The following is a 17,601-nucleotide window of genomic DNA, read 5'->3' on the forward strand; positions in this document are numbered from 1 at the left end:
GTTGGGGAGGGAGTTATATTGACACCTGAGGACTATAAGCTCAATAGAATCAATTCTCTGCCAAATAAAGTTAGTGGGCTTGCTTATAAGGGCCTGGAATGAGGGCCAGGAATAATCTCTAGAGGGTCCGAAGAGTCCTGGACTCTATTTTCCATGGCTGTCTTAAGCCGGGTGTGATGAAGACACTTCAGGATCCCGTCGACCTTGATTGCCGTGGGGGTGGTCCTTTTCATGTAGGAGTCAGTCCTTGGGTGGCAGATTTCATTATCTAAACAGAGTCACCAGGTTGGAAGGGATGGACCAGATCAGAATTTGGTACAGGCAGAGCGTGTTGAACGTGCTTCTGGACTGCTTTCTGGGTGGACTGTAAAGCCTGCAAGAACTAGAGAAAAGATTGGTTATGGATTTCAGCTTTTCTAGATTGGGCAGGTCAGCGTCTGAAAGAGTCACTAGAATCTGTAGAGGCCCCAGTGGTTTTAGGGCAGCCTCCCAGGCCGCTTTGTCTGTGGCCTGGTTCCCTCTTGCTTCTGTGGAGTCTCCTTACCTTGTAAATAGCATTATGTACATGAGCCACTGCAAATGAGTACCTGCTATCATTATAAACTGTTACTGATTTTTCTTTTGCCCACTGGAGAACCTGAAACTGGGTGACTCGAGCGTTTGACATCTAGCGCTCCAGTGTGTTCTGGAGTAAAGCCTTGACTGCATGTGGGCCATTAGTTCCTGCCCTATGGTTAACTTATTTGCTTTTTTGATAAGCATAGCTGTGGCTGCTACTGCCCAGAGGCAAGTAGGTCACCCAAATGTAAAGGGGTCAAGTCTTTTGGACAAATAGGTTACTGGCCTTTTTTAGGGGCTGAGACTTTGGGTGAGTACCACTTTGGCTATGCCCCTTGTCTTACATACCCATCATGAAGTATAACATTGGCACTGCGGCCACTTCTGACAGCTAAATCTTTTGCTACTAAACATGACACATGGTAGAGCTATACAAACATCTTAGGGAGGTGACCTTCTATTTTTGACCTTCTCACACAAAGCAAAACTGTCCTTGTCTCTCTGGAGTCATGTCCATGAAGACGCAGGCATTATCGAAGTCTATTATACAGTTTTCTGGAGGCTACTGTCAGGGATGTGTATGGTGGCCATTTCCTTTTTTTTCTAGCCACAAACACAGTCTGTCCAATTTCCCTAAAATGTATTCTGAGTTGTTTTGCTATACACAGGCAGCTTAACCACTATACAACTGGGCTTGGACCTCTGTCTAGCAAACTGCACTTTATAAGTTCAATATGCAAACTCCGGTTCTCCTAACTCAATGGGGTCTCAGCCAGTCCCTCAGTCAGACTCCTCCTCTCTTGGAGAATCTCAAAGTCCTGAAGGCTCCACAGTCCAGGGAGAGTGTATTTCCTTTGCCCTTTGACTTTAAGCTGCCAGTCCAAAACAGCCAGAGTTGCAGTTAGAAACAGCTTTGCATATTGCAAAACACTCCTGTGGCAGTGACTTGGGTATTAGGCCCTTTGTCTTCCTCCCAGTCCCCTTTGTGGCATAGCAGCGAACAGGCCTCTCCCAAGGGAGTGCACTGTAAGGGGATATCAGTCCCTCTTCTTCCAGCAGCAACAGGTACTGAACCCTTTCAGTACATTTGCAAACAGGGAGCTTTCACTAGCTCTATCTGCTGCTTTCACAGATCCTGAGCTCACTGCTCTATTCCTGGGGCTGCAGGAAGGCTAGGAACAGTCACTGGCTTCTGGTTTAACTGCTGTAGCCAGCAAGCCAAAGGTCTAAGTCTTGTATTGCTTGTTGTAAAACACTCATTACTCACTGGGCGGCAGTGGGGCAGCTCTAGTGTCAGGTAAATGTCTGCTGTCCTCCGCTTTTCTAGCTGCTGCTGCTTCTTCCAGGGCTGCTGCAGGCAGCTCACGAATCCAGCCCCTACCCCCGCTTCTTTCACCTGGCTTTCCGGGGCTGAGTCTGCCTAGCAACCAGTTCTAAATCACCAGGGCAGCTGTGGACTTCAGCTCCATTTCTCCTCCACTTGGCTCCTGGGAATTTAGTGTGTTTTTTTTTTTTTCATGTATTAGAATTCTTTATTCTTAGAAATTTCAATCCTTTAATGATTACCAAAAGTGAATTGTCAGCATTTTTATTTATTTATTTTATTTATTTTTAAAATCTTTAAATTCTTTATTAGTTAAGGAATTACAAATGTGTCATCATCCTAGTCAGCATTTTTAGATTAATATTTATGAACTTAAAGTATATTGTATCGGTCTAATTTAGTATTGGAAGGGTTAAAAATAATAAACTGGAGCAGAGAAAGATTAATTGTACTTGCAGAAAACTTGCGACCTTGAATCTAGTGAAGTTCTGATAAGACACCTAGTAGGCTATGGACCAGACCCCTACACCAGCAGAGTGGTCTTCAGCCAGTAAAAATCAACAAAAACCTACCTCTCCCTGCTTCATAATTAACAGCCGACACCCCCCTTGTCCCCCAGCCCAGGGCCCAGTGCTTGTCTCCCTCTCCTATTGTGAGTCAGAGGAAGACAATTCCTACAGAGGGGGGAAATAGAAACAGTGGGAGTTTTGGAGAAAACCACAGACTACCACTGTAGTAGTCCTCCCTCCTGGAGGCTGGGGTCCGACCTGTGGAGAAAAATGACTCTTAGTCAGCCTGGAAAGATAGCAGATGAGGATAAGGGTGTGTAGGGAGATTTCTTGCAACTGAAAGCCTGGAGGGCTTCCTGAAAGAAAAGATCTTTAATCCAGTTACAGATGTTGTCCGAATCAGGATGAAGGAGGAAGGGAAAGACCAGGTTATGTCCTCTATGAGGAGCCTAATAAGTAACTGAAAACAACAAGTCAAACAAAACACACAACCACGAAGACAACAGACTGCACAACACACAACCAAGGTTAATGGGGTCCATAGACAGTTAATAATAACTTCAGACTTAGTTCCGCCTCAGGTGGCCCATGTTGGACTATGATGTCACCGGCAGGGGCAGGGCCCATAAATCTCTCTGCCCTGCAAAGCTGTAAGCCCTGCCCCTGGAAGTCTCTGTCCACCAAAAGAGATAAGAAAAACCATAAATAACAAGTTTTTGTTTTTTGAAGTTTACTACTTTGTTGCAAATAGTTAACTTGAAAACACTTCTCTCTTGCTTTTCTTACAAGCAATCTCAGAACCAAGCAATCTTGGAACCTAGCTGGCCTTTGTTTTAGCCTTTCAATTTACCCCAGAACTTCAAAAATTTCTATTTAACACAGCAAATTCACAACCCAGGGAAGAGCAACCACTAGACAGAAATTTTTATTAGCTAAGTGGGCCGATTCCCTCCGTGATAGAGAGCAAATGTCTCTGAGAAAAATAACTCAGCAGCACTGCTTAAGACTTTTGCAGATTATCATGGGTTCAGCCTTTAATAAATCAAACGTTTAGCCAGACGAATCAACAGAAATGTAGAATAAATCAAAGTAGCTTTCGCTTTTACACAGGCTTTCACACTTATATTTATACACCAGACAATCCGAGTTTTTTACTTTACCAGATATTTACTCAGAGTTTAAATAGTCCATCTGATTCCTGATTAATTGCCTAAGGAAGCTGTAGGCAATTAATGGCTTCCGGGGAGGTGATTAAGCTCCCCCTTCCACTCACTTGGAGTGGGCCTGACTGATAGGGGCCCCTACCTTACCGATTCTGTCGACAGGTCCAGAGGTGTCTGTCCACTCTCTCCAGATGCTGGCCAGGTCCTGGGCTGAGGTGCAGGAGTGCTCAGAGTCCCCAGGTTTAATTCTGCTAAGATCAGCAGTGTGCATGCCTCTCAGAGGCCTGTCCGACACCCCTGGGTCCCCAACCTAGTCCAATCAGCGGAGGCCAAAAGTCCAAGCATGGGTTGGTTTTCTTGGTCAGGGAACCAATAATGTTACAGAAGACTGGAGAAGAACCAAGCAATGCTTAGAGAGATGGAGTTACATTTATTATTACATGCGGGCCCAGAATTCTAGAGACATTTTTCTCTGGGCCCGCACATAATACAAAATATAACTCCATCTCTCTCAGCATTGCTTGGTTCTTCTCCAGTCTTCTGTAACAGGCATCTCCTAGGTGGAGGCCACCAGGAGAAGAGGAGAGAGAAGGAGGGCATGTGAAAGGTGAGTCAGGGTTAAGACCCAGGCCACCAGACTGTGTCAGGCAGAATCAGTCTGCGGGATAGCTCAGCATCCTAGGAGACACCTCCACCTACCAACTCCCTGGCCCATGAAGACATCTGGATGCTCAACTGGCCAGAGACACAGCCTGCTGTTTCACATGCCAGTTAGGAGTCATATACCCTGGGAGTTTGTCCAGGAAGACCTGCGGTCACTAATACAATAGGTACCATGTATCACCTGCTTCCCATGTGCCAGGCACCATGCTAGAAACTACAGGTGCAACTGCAAAAGAACAAAACAAAAACAACCCCCCCACACTCATTCAATTATCAAAGCAATCTTGCAAGGTTGTATTAAGGTAACCTTCAACAGTGAGGCCACAGTCCAGCAGGTCTCACATCTAGAGAGTGGCAGGTGGGGGTTGAACCCAGAGCTGCCTGGCTCTGCAGCCGTCTTTCACACCACCCCGCCCCTCTCTGAACAGTTGTACATCTTTGACACCCATCTTCATGAGTGCACCCTCCCTAGCCACCCAGAGGACCCAACTGTGACACCCTCTCCCAGCATCAACACTCAGGGAGTGGAGGCAGGGGCACGGTTGTGAATTCCACTTCTTCAGGCCTGCTCGGGGGTGTCAGGTTAGTGGGGTGAGCACGCTGGGAAGAGGGAGGGAGGTGGCTCTCAGGAGGGAGTATCAGCTTCCACAACCAGCTCCTACAGCGAGGCTGCTTTGGTCTCACTGAGGCTGAAAAGGACCAGGTGACCTCTGGGCACTTGGTGGTGAGGCAGACTCTCAGGGAGCCCCACCCCCGGCCCCTGAGCCAGAAACCCAGGGTCCGTCCTGTGTCCAGGCAGCCCAGGTGAGCGTGAGGCAGGCCGCAGTCTGAGAAGCACGCATCAGACCATGAACTTGAGGGCAGGGTTTTGGTTTCTCTCCAGCCCCGGCACACAGTGCTCTGTAGACAGAAACAGAAATGATGAGAGGCAGAGACCATGTACATATTGCCTTCAGGACTGCCCACCTGACTAGGCACCTGGTTTACTTTGTTCTTTGGGGGGAGCAGGCATCATGCGTGCTGCCTAACACAGAGTACACGCTCAGTACATATCTATTGAACAAATAGTCTGTATTCCGTGTCACCAGGCTCCACTAATGCAGGCCAGAGAATTCGCTATGTGGCCGGAGAAAGTTCCACTGTGTATGCTTAAGGGGAAGGAGACAATTACTAAAATCCTCCAAGGGTCTCAACTGTCAGGCGGGGACCTTCATCTGTGCACAGAGGCAACAGCTCAGTAACAGTGCACGTGCAGGTTCAGGAAAGCTACACGGAGACTCGAGGGTTTCCTAAAGCCGCTCAGCAAACTGGTGCTGCAGGCCGACTCCAGCTCGCCACCCTTCTTTTGTTTGTGTTAATCCTGACCCAAGGATATTTCTTTCATTGATTTTTATAGAAAGTGGAAGGGGTTAAGGGAGGGGAAGAGAGAGAGAAACATCAATGTGAGAGAGACACCATGACTGGTTGCCTCCTACACATGCCCTGACCAAGACTGGTGGATCAAGCTTGCAACTGAGGCACATGCCCTTGACTCAAATTGAACTTGAGACCCTACAGTCCACAGGCTGATGCTCTAACCACTGATCCAAGCCGGCTAGGACTTGCCACTTGTTTTTGTATGGCCTGTGAGCTAAGCAGTCTTTACATTTTTTAATGATTAAAACAAAATATTTTTAAAGAACAGACTTTTGTGAAAACTCTATAGAATTCAAAGGACAGTGTCCATAACCAAAGTGTCATTGGAGCACAGCCTTCCCGTTTATTGATAGATGGCCTAGGACCGCCTCCTGCCCAGCGGCTGCATAGAGTAACTGCACAGAGACTGCATGGCTCAGCCCTCCATGTTGGCCGTTCTGCCCGCTCCCTGCACAGATGGAGAGAACAGCCTCCCAGGTCTGGGTGGGCTGCCAGCACAGTCACTTTCTGGCTAGTGGTTATGTCCCCCATCCAAGCCAGCTCTGCAGACAGGTGGCGCCAGCCCCACCCCATCCCTCTCTATGACTTTGCTGTCCAGGTCTCCCCTCTGGTCCAGGCCCATCTGAGGGGAGAGAGGAAAGAGCACTCCCAGGCCTCACACAGCGTAGGGGGAGCCCGGTCAGGCTCCTCTAGGAACTCCTCCAGGGTGACCATCCTCTGCTCTGGGGGACCCAGGGCTGCCCCAAGGCCTGGGGCTGGGCCACACCCCTCTACTGGATGCTTCCTGGTGGAGAGGCCCATTCTGGGTGGCGGGTACTCCTGGAGGCTGATGGTAGTGTGGCCTGGGGTGCTGGCATCGCGGGGCGGGGCAGAGTGCTGGGCATCAGGTCCTCACTGCAGAAGCTCTCGGGCCTGCAGTGAACGGCGGGGTCAGAGGAACCTGGTGTCAGGGCGAGGGGACACAGAGGGACACACGTCAGTCTCTCACTCTCGCTCACCTACCTCCAGGGGGCTCTGTGCTGCCTCTGGCTCACGGAACACAGGGAGCCCTGCTGGGGAACCCAGAGCACACTTCTCCCAGGCTGGCACTGGGATGTCAAGGACATGCTGAGATTCTCTAGAAGTTCACAGTGGGGTTTAAAAACAAAATAATGTAGGAGGGAAGTGCAGAGCTCCTGCTAAAGCTGAAGTTAGCAACAGCTGTGAGGTACCACCCTCCTTAGCCCCTGGGACAGCGTAGACAGACCATCTTCTGCACCATTAACAAACTTAAATGCTGTAAAGGAATCACACTCACCCGTGTCCTCTGAACACGATGGACCGGAACTCCTGGCCCTGTCCCCATCTGGAAGCTGCAGGAACCCACACTTGGAGGATGGGTGGCTCGCCCAGGTGCCCAGAGATGGTCAGTGAGGAAAAGGGATCTGAACCCAAATCCATGAAAACTCCCAGGTCTGAGCCTGAAACTGCATGATGTGCCCTATGGAGGCAAACCCATCATGCTGTGAAGAACTTGCTAATTTCCTTCTTTAAATCACACAAATAACACAAAGCCCAGAGCCCAGGTCCAAGGGCAGTGGAAAGTGCCCAGAAGGAAAGCCAACTTACCCTTCAGGCCACGAGGTGAGCTGTCACTGGATGCATCACTAGGGCTCTCCAAGCTGCCAGGCCGGGGCCCTGAGAGGAAAGGACAATCCTTAACCCAAAGGGCCGATGATCCAGTCTAGCCCAGACTAAGCTCTCCAGTCTGACAACAAGGACATAACAGAGTGATTCTGCCACAGCTCAGGGGAGCACCCCCAGGAGCACAGACCCGGATTCTGGAGACGCCCCGGAGGGGTCCCGCCTCCCCTGAGTGCCTGGCCCCGTGCACAGTGGGCATGAGCTGTACGGGATGACAGCCTGTGTTTCTGTGTCTGTGAGGTCTGGGGCTGGGGCTCAAACAATTTTGTTAACAAAGGAAATTTCACGCAGAACTCCGGTACAGGCCAAACAGGGCGGCTCTGGGAAAGCGAAGGGTTGGAGGGGTGTGGAGCCCACCCTTACTACACATAGAGCTTTCTAGAACACGTGGAAACACTCTGCCTAGACCAGGACAGTGGCACCTGGTGAGGGCGGGAGCCAGGACAGGGCAGAGTGTGGGCGCCACGTGTGCACAATGTAGCCTGTGCCCGCTCCAGGGCCCGCTTCCCCTCGGTGGTCGGAGGGGCGGGTGCTGGGGTCTCAGGAGGAAAGAACGTGCTGGCTTTCCGTGGCTGTTTGCTGTCCTTCAGCTCCTTCTCTTTTTTGTCTCAAATTGACATCTGCCCCAAAGGGAAAAGAATCGGTCCTCCCCCGTGACAAGTGTGGGGCAGCTGCCCTCCTGTCTGCGGTGTGTGCCCGCCTGAGCCTGCCTAGGGCAGCCCTCCCTGCCTCCCTAGGATCACAGGGGGAGCACCTGCTGCAGGGAGGGAAGCACCTCCTGGTCAGGGCAGGTGGTCCCTTCCAGGCCTGCCGACCTCCCCTCCTGGTCCACGCCTCCAGCACACGCAGTCCCACGGTGCAGCCCCCCCCCCTCCCCCGGTATCATCAGGCAGGTCCAGCTGCACAGTCACAGCTGGGGACAGGAACTGTGTGTCTGTCATCCCTGCACACAGCTGGTGCTGAGCTGAACTGCACTGATAACCAGGGACACACCAGGAGCGGATCTGCTTCCTGCCCCACCAAGCAGTCTGCTCTGGCCTCACTGGGGCACAGGGCACCCAGGTCCCCAGCCCTGGCACGCTCCCCAAATAGCAGGCACCAGAAAAAGCCTCTTAGCAGCGGGGTTTGGGGGTGAGTCAACAAGTACTTGGTTTCCGTGAAGAGCAGAAGCAGAACGAGCCCCCCCTTTCAGAAGGAAAAACTTGAACAAAAAATCCCACCTTCCTCTTGGAAAAGGACATGGCATTGAAAGGCAACTGTGATACAGATCAGCGGCTCCCAAAGCCTCCGTCCATCCCAGCCCTGCTCTGCCCACCCCTTCGCCTCTGTCTCTTGAGAGAAGCTCCAGGAATCACAATACTGAGGAAGATGATCCCTGTCCTCAGCGGATTCGGCATAAATCTGGCCCCTCGGTGACACTTCCAAGAACAGTGGCCGACTCCTCCTGTCCTGTTACCCTCCACCCGGTGTGAAGAGGGGAGGGCTCCGCGGTGTCACACTGCCCCCCACAGAGCCCGTCTCTGCCCATAAGTTGCAGGAGCCCATGCCAGCACCATGGAGCTTTCTAGGCAATGGGAGGGGGGGAGATAGTGCTCCTCCTGCACTTATTGTTGATACTTCAGAAGCCGAAGCCAATGTACACGCTCTCAGTTTTTGTTTTAATTAAAAATTTAGCTTCCCACCCTCCTAGGATTTTGTTCTTCGGAAATTATAAAGACCCAAAGCGACTGTTAATGGTCGAGAAGGCTGGTCTCATTCGCTGATTCCCTTCTGCCTACATGAGATGGCAAGAGTTTCCACCAATTTCTAAGATGAAATTTACCACTGGGAGCTGCTCTGGGCAACTCCACTCCAGGTGAGGAAGGTGAGACCTTCCTGCAATCAGTGCTCTCTGCCTGGGCCACTAGGCCTTCCTTCAGGCAAGGGCAGTCCGAGCCTCCAGAAGAGTGACCCCCCATCACGGAGGGATGGAAGCAGGAGCTGCATGCTTAGGCCCCTCGGGGAGACAGGGAAGGGGTGTTGAGGAACTGCGGGTCCCCATTCCCGCTTCAGCATAACACCTCCACGTTCACCTCCTTTGCGTGTGGGACTTGCACACAGGCCTTAGCTTGAAGGAAAAGCACTGCTGATGGAAACAGGTCTGAGAACACAGGCTGAAGGGCACCACGCACCGCCCACTCCCCGTGCTGCCTGTGGTGGGGAACTGGAGCTCCAGGGACCGCTCACAGGGGCTGTCACCTGAATTCTAGCCCGTGGAGAACATAAGGCTGGTGAGTCAGCGGACCTGGAACATCCACGGGGATCCTGGGCCTTTTGCCAGACGGCCACCTCTGACTCTGGCCCAGCCCTGAGTCGTGGTCGTGTCCAGCTCCTGGAGGAGGGAGGGGTGGGTGGACCCTGCCCTTAGGGAGTACGTGCCCTGCATGTCCTATCTCTCCCCATTTCTCCTGCTGGGACAGCCTCACACTCGGGACTCTCTCTGACTTAACTTTGAATCACTCTTCCGCCTGCGCAATGACTGGGACTCCAAAGGACAGCAGTGTCCTGCCCTAAGGGCCATGCAGCAAAGGCAGCTGATACTTAGTATCCCGGGAGGTCCTCCCACCTCCAGGGCCAGCTGCACCAAAAGCAGGGCTCTGAGAGCCATCCCCTCCCAGGGGTCTAGGCTCTCTGGCGGGGGGGGGGGGGGGGGGAGGGAGGGGAAGGTTGGGGGGGCCTGGAAGAAGGTCAAGGAAAGAACCACCACCTGAGGGAGGAGGCTGGTTCCCTAGAGAATGAGCCTGCACCAGCAGCTCCTCACCAGCAACTTCGGGAATCCATGGGCCACCAGTCACTGCTCTTCCCTGAGAAGGACTAGGATGCCCTGTGCCTCAGGCCTGCCAGCTGCTCTCTGACAGCAGCCCTGGGTCCCCTCCAAACGGACACCAGGGTCTCCATTTTGCAGACAGTTCTAGGTCCCCCTGAGCGTGAGCACTGGGCTGCCAGGAATCGCCGTGGGCAGTGCTGGGCGTGCAGTATGGGGGGCCCTGGGGCAGGCTCCGCAGGCATCTGAACAGGCCTGGGCTCTGGCTCAGGGGGGATCCAGGCTGAGGCAGCCAGAGGTTAGCCTGGAGGGCTGGGCCTAGAGCCACACAGCCTGCTGGCAGGCCCAGGGGAGGGGGTGCTCCCGGCTCCTGCTGGAGCCCAGGCAGGGCTTCCGCTCTGCAGAGCCTGGGAGACGGGGCCGACCGCTGAGTGGCCACAAGGAACACAGAGCGAGCCCGTCCCAGCTGCACAGGGCACAGCGCCCGACACCCCACAGTCACCGGCTGCCATTTCAGTGTCTGGCCAGGAGCACAGGGGGACTGCCTCCTGCCCTGTGCTCACTCACCTCACCTTCTCCCAGGGGTGTTCCTGATTTGTAAACCAGGGGCCCGGTCCTGAAGCTGAGCCAGGCAGCGCTGAGAGCAGGGGCCCTGTCTGTCTTTGCTGGGCTTGTCAAATCACAGTTATGCTTGTCATAGCTTCCAGGGTCCAGTGGGAGGCAAGATGATGAAAAATCATAACCCCTTCTCTTCTTGTCAGTTTCCAACACCTCCGGGGCGGTCATTTCCAGCTCTTCTGCTGTCCTCAGATGCTGTCATCTCTAGGTCATAAGCAGAATGTCTTTTTAAGTTTTAAGCTGTATTTCTCCCATCTGTTGGACATTTTAAACTTCCCAGTGCTCATCCCCAGATGCCCCTTTTCATAGCATCCTGCCCTGGTTGCACCGTGCAAAGTGGCTTACTCTGCTGTCATGATGAGCATTTTAAAGCTTTTGTCTCTGTGCCCAATGCCTGCTGACCCTGTTGCTCTCACATTGGTTTGTCTCTGGTGTTGCAGACGCTCCTCAGGTGTCCGGGGACCCTGACCTCTCATGGGCTCCCCCTGGATGATGTGACCCGACTGCCCGGCTGGGAGTGTCTCCCGCAAATCAGATGCCTCGAAGAGGACTGTGATGTCCCATCTAAGGTGCGAGCACGCAGGGCTACTGGCATCTGGGAGACATCCAACCTGTCAATCCTCCCCGAATCCCCTTGTTTTTCAGTCTAGGACACCTGCCCTCCTCGCCATGGACCTGCCTCCAGGGCAGGGACCCTGTCAGGTCTCCTCCCTGGAGAATAAACCTCCAACGTTGCCTGATTTTAGCCCAAACGCTGGTTCACCTCCGTTCAGGAGCCGCTTGTGGCCACCAATTCCTGAGTAGTGGTGTGGGTCCCAGGGCTCAGGCCCAGCCATCCAGATGGCGGAGTTACCCTCCCAAAGTTGCACAGCTGTAGGCGGAGCTGAGCTCTGAACCTGTGTGTGTGGGACGCCATCCTGTCCACAGCGTCACCCACCTGCTGACCACCTCTCAGTCTGAGAGGCGCCTCCTGCCCCTGTGAGCCGGGGTCTTTGGGAAGGACCTCGGCTGAGATGCTCATCCCTCTTGGTTCTGGAGGGACCCGTGACTCACCGTGGGTGCGGCCTGGGTGCCGGGAGGTGGAGGTGGAGCTGGAAGGAGCTGTAGTGATGGCTGAGGATGAACAGGCCCCAGAGCCCAGCTCTGATGCCTGGGGCTTGGTGGCTGGGTCAGCGGAGGGATCTCCTGGAATGTGGTCAAGGCTGCCTCTGGGTGGGGCCACTCCCTTTGGTATTGGGTCCCCAGGGCCTGGGGCAGAGAAGGACAGTGAGAAATGGGGCTGTAAATCCCATGCCAAGGTGGGGCGATCACACTGAGGCCGAGAAGCAGAGGCAGCAGGGCCAGGGAGCCCAGGGACAAAAGCGAGGCTGTGTGCCTCACCGGCTGTGGTCTAAGGGGGGGCCCTGGTGGCAGCCTAAGTTGGAGGCCCTGGGAGGCCGTCCCTGGCTCTAACCATGGCTCACAGTGTGAGCCCCCCAACAGCCCAGAGAAAATAAAGGGTGAGCTCAGGAGGCTCAACAAAATGTTGGTAAAAGTCCAACACATTAACTACTGGCCACCCTGCCGTGTCCCTCGATGCCTGATCACTAGTGAGTAGACCTGGCCTGTGGCTGCTCAGGACCACTCCCGACCTGTGGGCCAGGCCCTCAACGTCCAGGATGTGCACCCTGCCAACGGGCTTCCCTTATGATTTGAGAAAGAAGTTCATTGCCACCCTAATAATCATCTGTTTAAGAAGTCTTCATCTCTCATGGTGACTGACTGCAAGAATGAGTTTTACCTTGTATGTTTTGCAATCTCTGAGTTTTCTACTGTGAACATATACTCTTGTCCAAGTTAAATAAAACCCCAATGAAAACAGCAACATTGGGAGCAAAAACACACCTAAAAGACCTTGGACTACCTCGTAGTAGGAAGGGGATGGCTCTCCAAATACAAATGAAAAACGAATGCGGTTGGAGTTCCTCAGATCATCAGGACAAGGCTGTTTTGCACAGTGTCCTGCTCCAGGCAGCCGGAGGGCTATGGTCCCGGAGCCACACCCACTGTGGGGATTCTGGGCCCTTCACACTCTCCCAGGACCTGCTGCCCTTGCCCCTCAGCCACCCAGTGTCTGGACTCATGGGGAAGTTTTAAGCACCCAAGCCTTGCAATGTGAAATCAAGGGGAGATTTGGATTCTGAAAGATAACCTTGATGAGAAGCAAGATTCAAGTCTGGTGGGATGACTCTGACAGGCGTCCACTGCGTGAAGTCAGCGTGAGGAGCAGCGGGGAGGCGGAGGCGCAGACAGCAGCCAGGGCAGAGAGCACGCGTTTCCAACAGCATGCTGGGCAGGCAGGCGGGGGACCAGCACGCGGCAGCCCAGGAATCAGAGTGATGCATGCGACAAAGTCAGTGCCACATCAACTGACAGGAGCAGTGCGAGAGTCACCCCTTTACTTTTACGGTGACCTTGTGTTTATATGATAGTGGTTTTCCATTTACAGTACGGATAACAATCTTTTAAAATAAAGTGGAAACTGCAAGTCGATTCAAGGGAAAGTATGTAAGTATCACTCAGGTGAAACAGACTTAGCAAAATCATGGAGATGGTACGAGGATGGCTGAAGACAGAAAACAATGCAGTAGCTAAAGGCTTCTGTGGACCAGCGCTCCCAGCTGACGGTGACTGTGAGCTGATGTCCTGTGTGTCCACTGCTGCCCTCACAGTAGCATCCAAGACGTCAGAGGACCTCAGCACGGTCCTAAAACGTCGCTCTGGGCTGAACCCCAGCTGAGCAACATCCATCCGATTATTTGAGATGCTGAGTGGAGCAGTAAATTCTTCAAAACACAGAACACATCTAAAAAGGGACTGCTCTGCAAAAGCCAAGATTCTGTGCTCTGACTTAGAAGGTGGAGACAAGGGCAGCAGATTTAAAGTTAGCTGCCCAAAAATGAGTCTTAAAAATCTCACTTGACAGGAGGTGCGCAGTTTCGGAAACATAGCGACCGCTGATGAGTTCTGCGCTGCACAGGGGCATGGTCTACAAGCCTGCAGGTGTGAGAGAGGGGGCGGCACTGGGCCCAGGGCCTCACTTAGCACAGACACCCTGGCCCAGGGACCTGGGCGTAGATGCCCCAAGCCTCCCCTAACACTGCGCTGCGCTGGAGTCAGGTCCAACGGCTGGGACAACTGGTCTCCTTTAAAGTCAGAATCCAGGTTGGCTACTTTAAGCTTGGCTTGAAATTTGGGTCAGGAGGAGGGGCCCACTGTGGGTCATCTGGCCTTTAGCTACTGTGTTTCTGTTTGTTTTTTGAATTTCAGACATGAAGGCAGGTACATTGTGAAGACACTGATGGATTAGAAATCCCCAGTGTCTGAGAAAGGGAGGGGCTAGGGAGCAGCAGGTTTGATGTCAGAGGAGGCCCAGAACCTCAGGCGTTTACAGAAAGCCGGCCGGGATGATGAAGACTTGGCCTTGTCCTCACTTCCGCTTCTGCAAAAGCGACTCTTTATGCGCCCAGTTGCTAAATTGTGATCCCCCGATAACCCAAGAGAGGAAGGAAAAACAAAACAGCAAATAAGTGAAATGAGTAACAAATGACTGCATTAGCTAAATGTTCTTGGGCAATCAGAGTCCTGTCCTGCCCAGGAGAGTTGGAAACAATACCCACGGCACAACCAGAATCAGGACTCCGTGAGCCATTATGCTCTGACCCCACTTAATTTAGTGGCATCCTTGTGCCCAGGCTTTACTTAGCACGTGGGCAGGATTCTATATTGCTCTAGGAGCCAATGCCTTAGACTATTTTTCAATTTCAACGTGTTAAATTATTAAATAAGAATGTTTATTGGTTTAGGACCCAGTTTTTCTTAGTCCTCCACCCTAGTGACAAATCCCTGGCAACTTGGCTCTCACACAACTAACTCCTGCTCCTGTTCAAACACCTTGGGACACTTCCTGGGGTGCTTCCGGCTGCTGCAATGGGACAGGCCACCTGAACTGCTCACTGATAGTCCTTGTGCATCTCAAACAGCCTCTTATGGAAGGATGAGTTTGAAATTCCTCTTTTTCAGACCAAAACACTGTCAACATCAAGAATTATTCCCATTTAGACCCCTATGCATCTTCTACTGCAAACCTACACTTCATGACCTTTAAATTATGGAGTCTCATCAGAGCAGACAATTGGCCTAACTTCCTGAACATGTCATGTACATGAGCTTAACTGACTTATCTGATTTCTGACTTAGGATTCAAGTTCATAGCAGGTCCACTGTTATTTCTCTCTCCACAGCACCACCTGGTGGCCACAGCTCACACCACAGGAGAAGGAACCCACTACCAGTGATGGTGAACCTTTTGAGCTCAGCGTGTCAGCATTTTGAAAAATCCTAACTTAACTCTGGTGCCGTGTCACATATAGAAATTTTTTGATATTTGAAACCATAGTAAAACGAAGACTTATATTTTTGATATTTATTTTATATATTTAAATGCCATTTAACAAAGAAAAATCAACCAAAAAAATGAGTTCGCGTGTCATGGTTTCGCCATCACTGCACTATGCAATGCTGGTGCCCCAGGTTTGGTCAGCACCTTCAGGGACCAAAGCAGCCTCAACTGCAGGCAGTGCTCACAGTGGTTAAGAGTTCAGGCTCTGTAATCTGTCAGTCCCAGGTTCAGATCCCAGCCCCACCCATCATTCTCTGGGCAAGTGCTTATCTTTGTCAAGCCTCACTTTCCCAGCCCTGAAAAGGGGATAGGAATCGTACCTGCCTCACATGGCAGTTGGAACTAAAGGAGAGACGTAAAGTGTGAAACTAGCTAAAGGGTGCTGAGCCCAGAAAGAGCCCCCATTACATGGCCGCCGTTACTAATATCTACCACTGACCTGCTCACTCATGGATCCAAACAGTTGTTTCTTTATCTTTTTTTTTCTAATTTTTATTTTATTGCTTAAAGCCGTGGTTGGCAAACCGTGGCTCTCGAGCCACACGCAGCTCCCTGCCCTTCCCCTCCACCCCCCGAGTGTGGCTCCTCCACAAAACACCATAAGCGGTCATGCACATACAGTGCGATTGAGACTTTGTGGCCCATGCACAGAAGCCTGTATTTTGTGAAAGAGCCGGTATTTTGTGGAAGAGCCACACCCAAGGGGCCAAAGAGCAGCATGTGGCTCGGGAGCTGCAGCCCGCGGAGCCGCAGTTTGCCGACCAGTGGCTTAAAGTATTACAAAGAGTAGTACATGTTTCCTTTTTCCCCCATTGACCTTCCCCGGCCTCCCCTAACCCCAGTATCTTGAGTCCATTGGTTATGCTTATATGCATGCATACAAGTCATTCGGTTGATCCCTCACCTCCCCCACCAACCCTCCCCAGCCTTTCCGCTGTAGTCTGACAGTCTGTTCCATGCTGCTCTGCCTCTGTATCTATTTTTGTTCAGCAGTTTATAATGTTCTTTATTATCCATAAATGAGTGAGATCATATGGTATTTTCCTTTCATCGACTGGCCAATTTCACTTAGCATAATGCTCTCCAGTTCCATCCATACTGTTGCAAATGGTAAGAACTCCTTTTTTACAGCAGCATAGTATTCCATTGTGTAGATGTACTACAGTTTTCTAATCCATTCATCTGCTGATGGGAATTTAGGCTGTCTCTAAATCTTAGCTATGGTAAATTGTGCTGCTATGAACATAGGGGTACATATATTCTTTCTAGTTGGTGTTTTTGGTTTCTTGGGATATATTCCTAGAAGTGGGATCACTGGGTCAAATGGGAGTTCCATTTTTAACGTTTTAAGGAAACTCCATACTGTTATCCACAGTGGCTGCACCAGTCTGCATTGCCACCAGCAGTGCAGGAGGGTTCCTTTTTCTCCACATCCTCGCCAGCATTTGTCATTTGTTGAATTGTTGATGATAGCCATTCTGACAGGTGTGAGATGGTACCTCATTATCGTTTCGATTTGCATCTCTCTGATGATTAGTGACTTTGAGCATGTTTTCATGTCTCTTGGCTTTCTGAATGTCCCCTACTGAAAAGGGTCTATTCAGGTACTTTGTCCACTTTTTATTGGATTGTTTATCTTCATTTTGTTAAGTTGTATGAGTTCCCTGTAAATGTTGGAGATTAAACCATTATCGGTGATAACATTGGCAAATACGTTCTCCCATGCAGTGAGCTTTCTTGTTGTTTTATTGATAGTTTTGGGGTTTTTTTTTTTGTTTGTTTGTTTGTTTTTTGCTGTTCAGAAGCTTTTTACTTTGATGTAGTCCCATTTGTTTATTTTCTCTTTAGTTTCCGTTTCCCTAGGTTCTGCATCGGTAAAGATATTGCTACCACAAATGTCTGCTATTTTGCTGCCTATTGCTTCTTCTAAGATTTTTATGGTTTCCTATCTTAAAATCCTTTATCCATTTTGAGTTTACTTTTGTGTATGGTGTAAGTTGGTGGTCTAGTTTCTTGGTTTTTGGAAGTATCTGTCCAGTTTTCCCAACACCATTTATTGAAGGAACTCTCTTGCCTCCTTTGTCAAACATTAATTGAGCACACTGGCTTGTGTTGATTTCTGGGTTCTCTGTTTTGTTCCACTGGTCTTTATGTTTGCTCTGGTGCCAGTACCAGGCAGTTTTGAGAACAGTGGCTTTGTAGTATAGCTTGCTATCTGGTATTGTGATCCCTCCTACATTGTTCTCTCTCAAGATCGCTGCAGCTATTTGGGGCCTTTTTTATTCCAGATGAATTTTTGGAGAGTTTGTTCTAGATCTTTGAAGTATGCAATTGGTATCTTAATGCAGTGAATTTACAGATTGCTTTGGGTAGTATGGGCATTTTAATGATGTTGATTCTACCAATCCATGAACATGGTATAT

General features: G+C 51.0%; 1 long non-coding RNA gene across 1 annotated transcript; it reads right to left on the reverse strand.

Annotated features, from left to right (window-relative positions):
• Positions 1 to 6,930: 6,930 nt before the first annotated feature.
• On the reverse strand, positions 6,931 to 10,705 carry LOC308526447. The gene is made up of 3 exons (XR_013996545.1): positions 10,687 to 10,705; positions 7,242 to 7,310; positions 6,931 to 7,113 (listed from the first exon to the last, which is right to left on the reverse strand). It is a non-coding gene; the product is annotated as an uncharacterized lncRNA (long non-coding RNA).
• Between the last annotated feature and the right edge of the window lie 6,896 nt (positions 10,706 to 17,601).

Source organism: Myotis nattereri, assembly GCF_964212035.1.
Source record: "Myotis nattereri genome assembly, chromosome: 10".
Taxonomy (NCBI): Eukaryota; Metazoa; Chordata; class Mammalia; order Chiroptera; family Vespertilionidae; genus Myotis; species Myotis nattereri.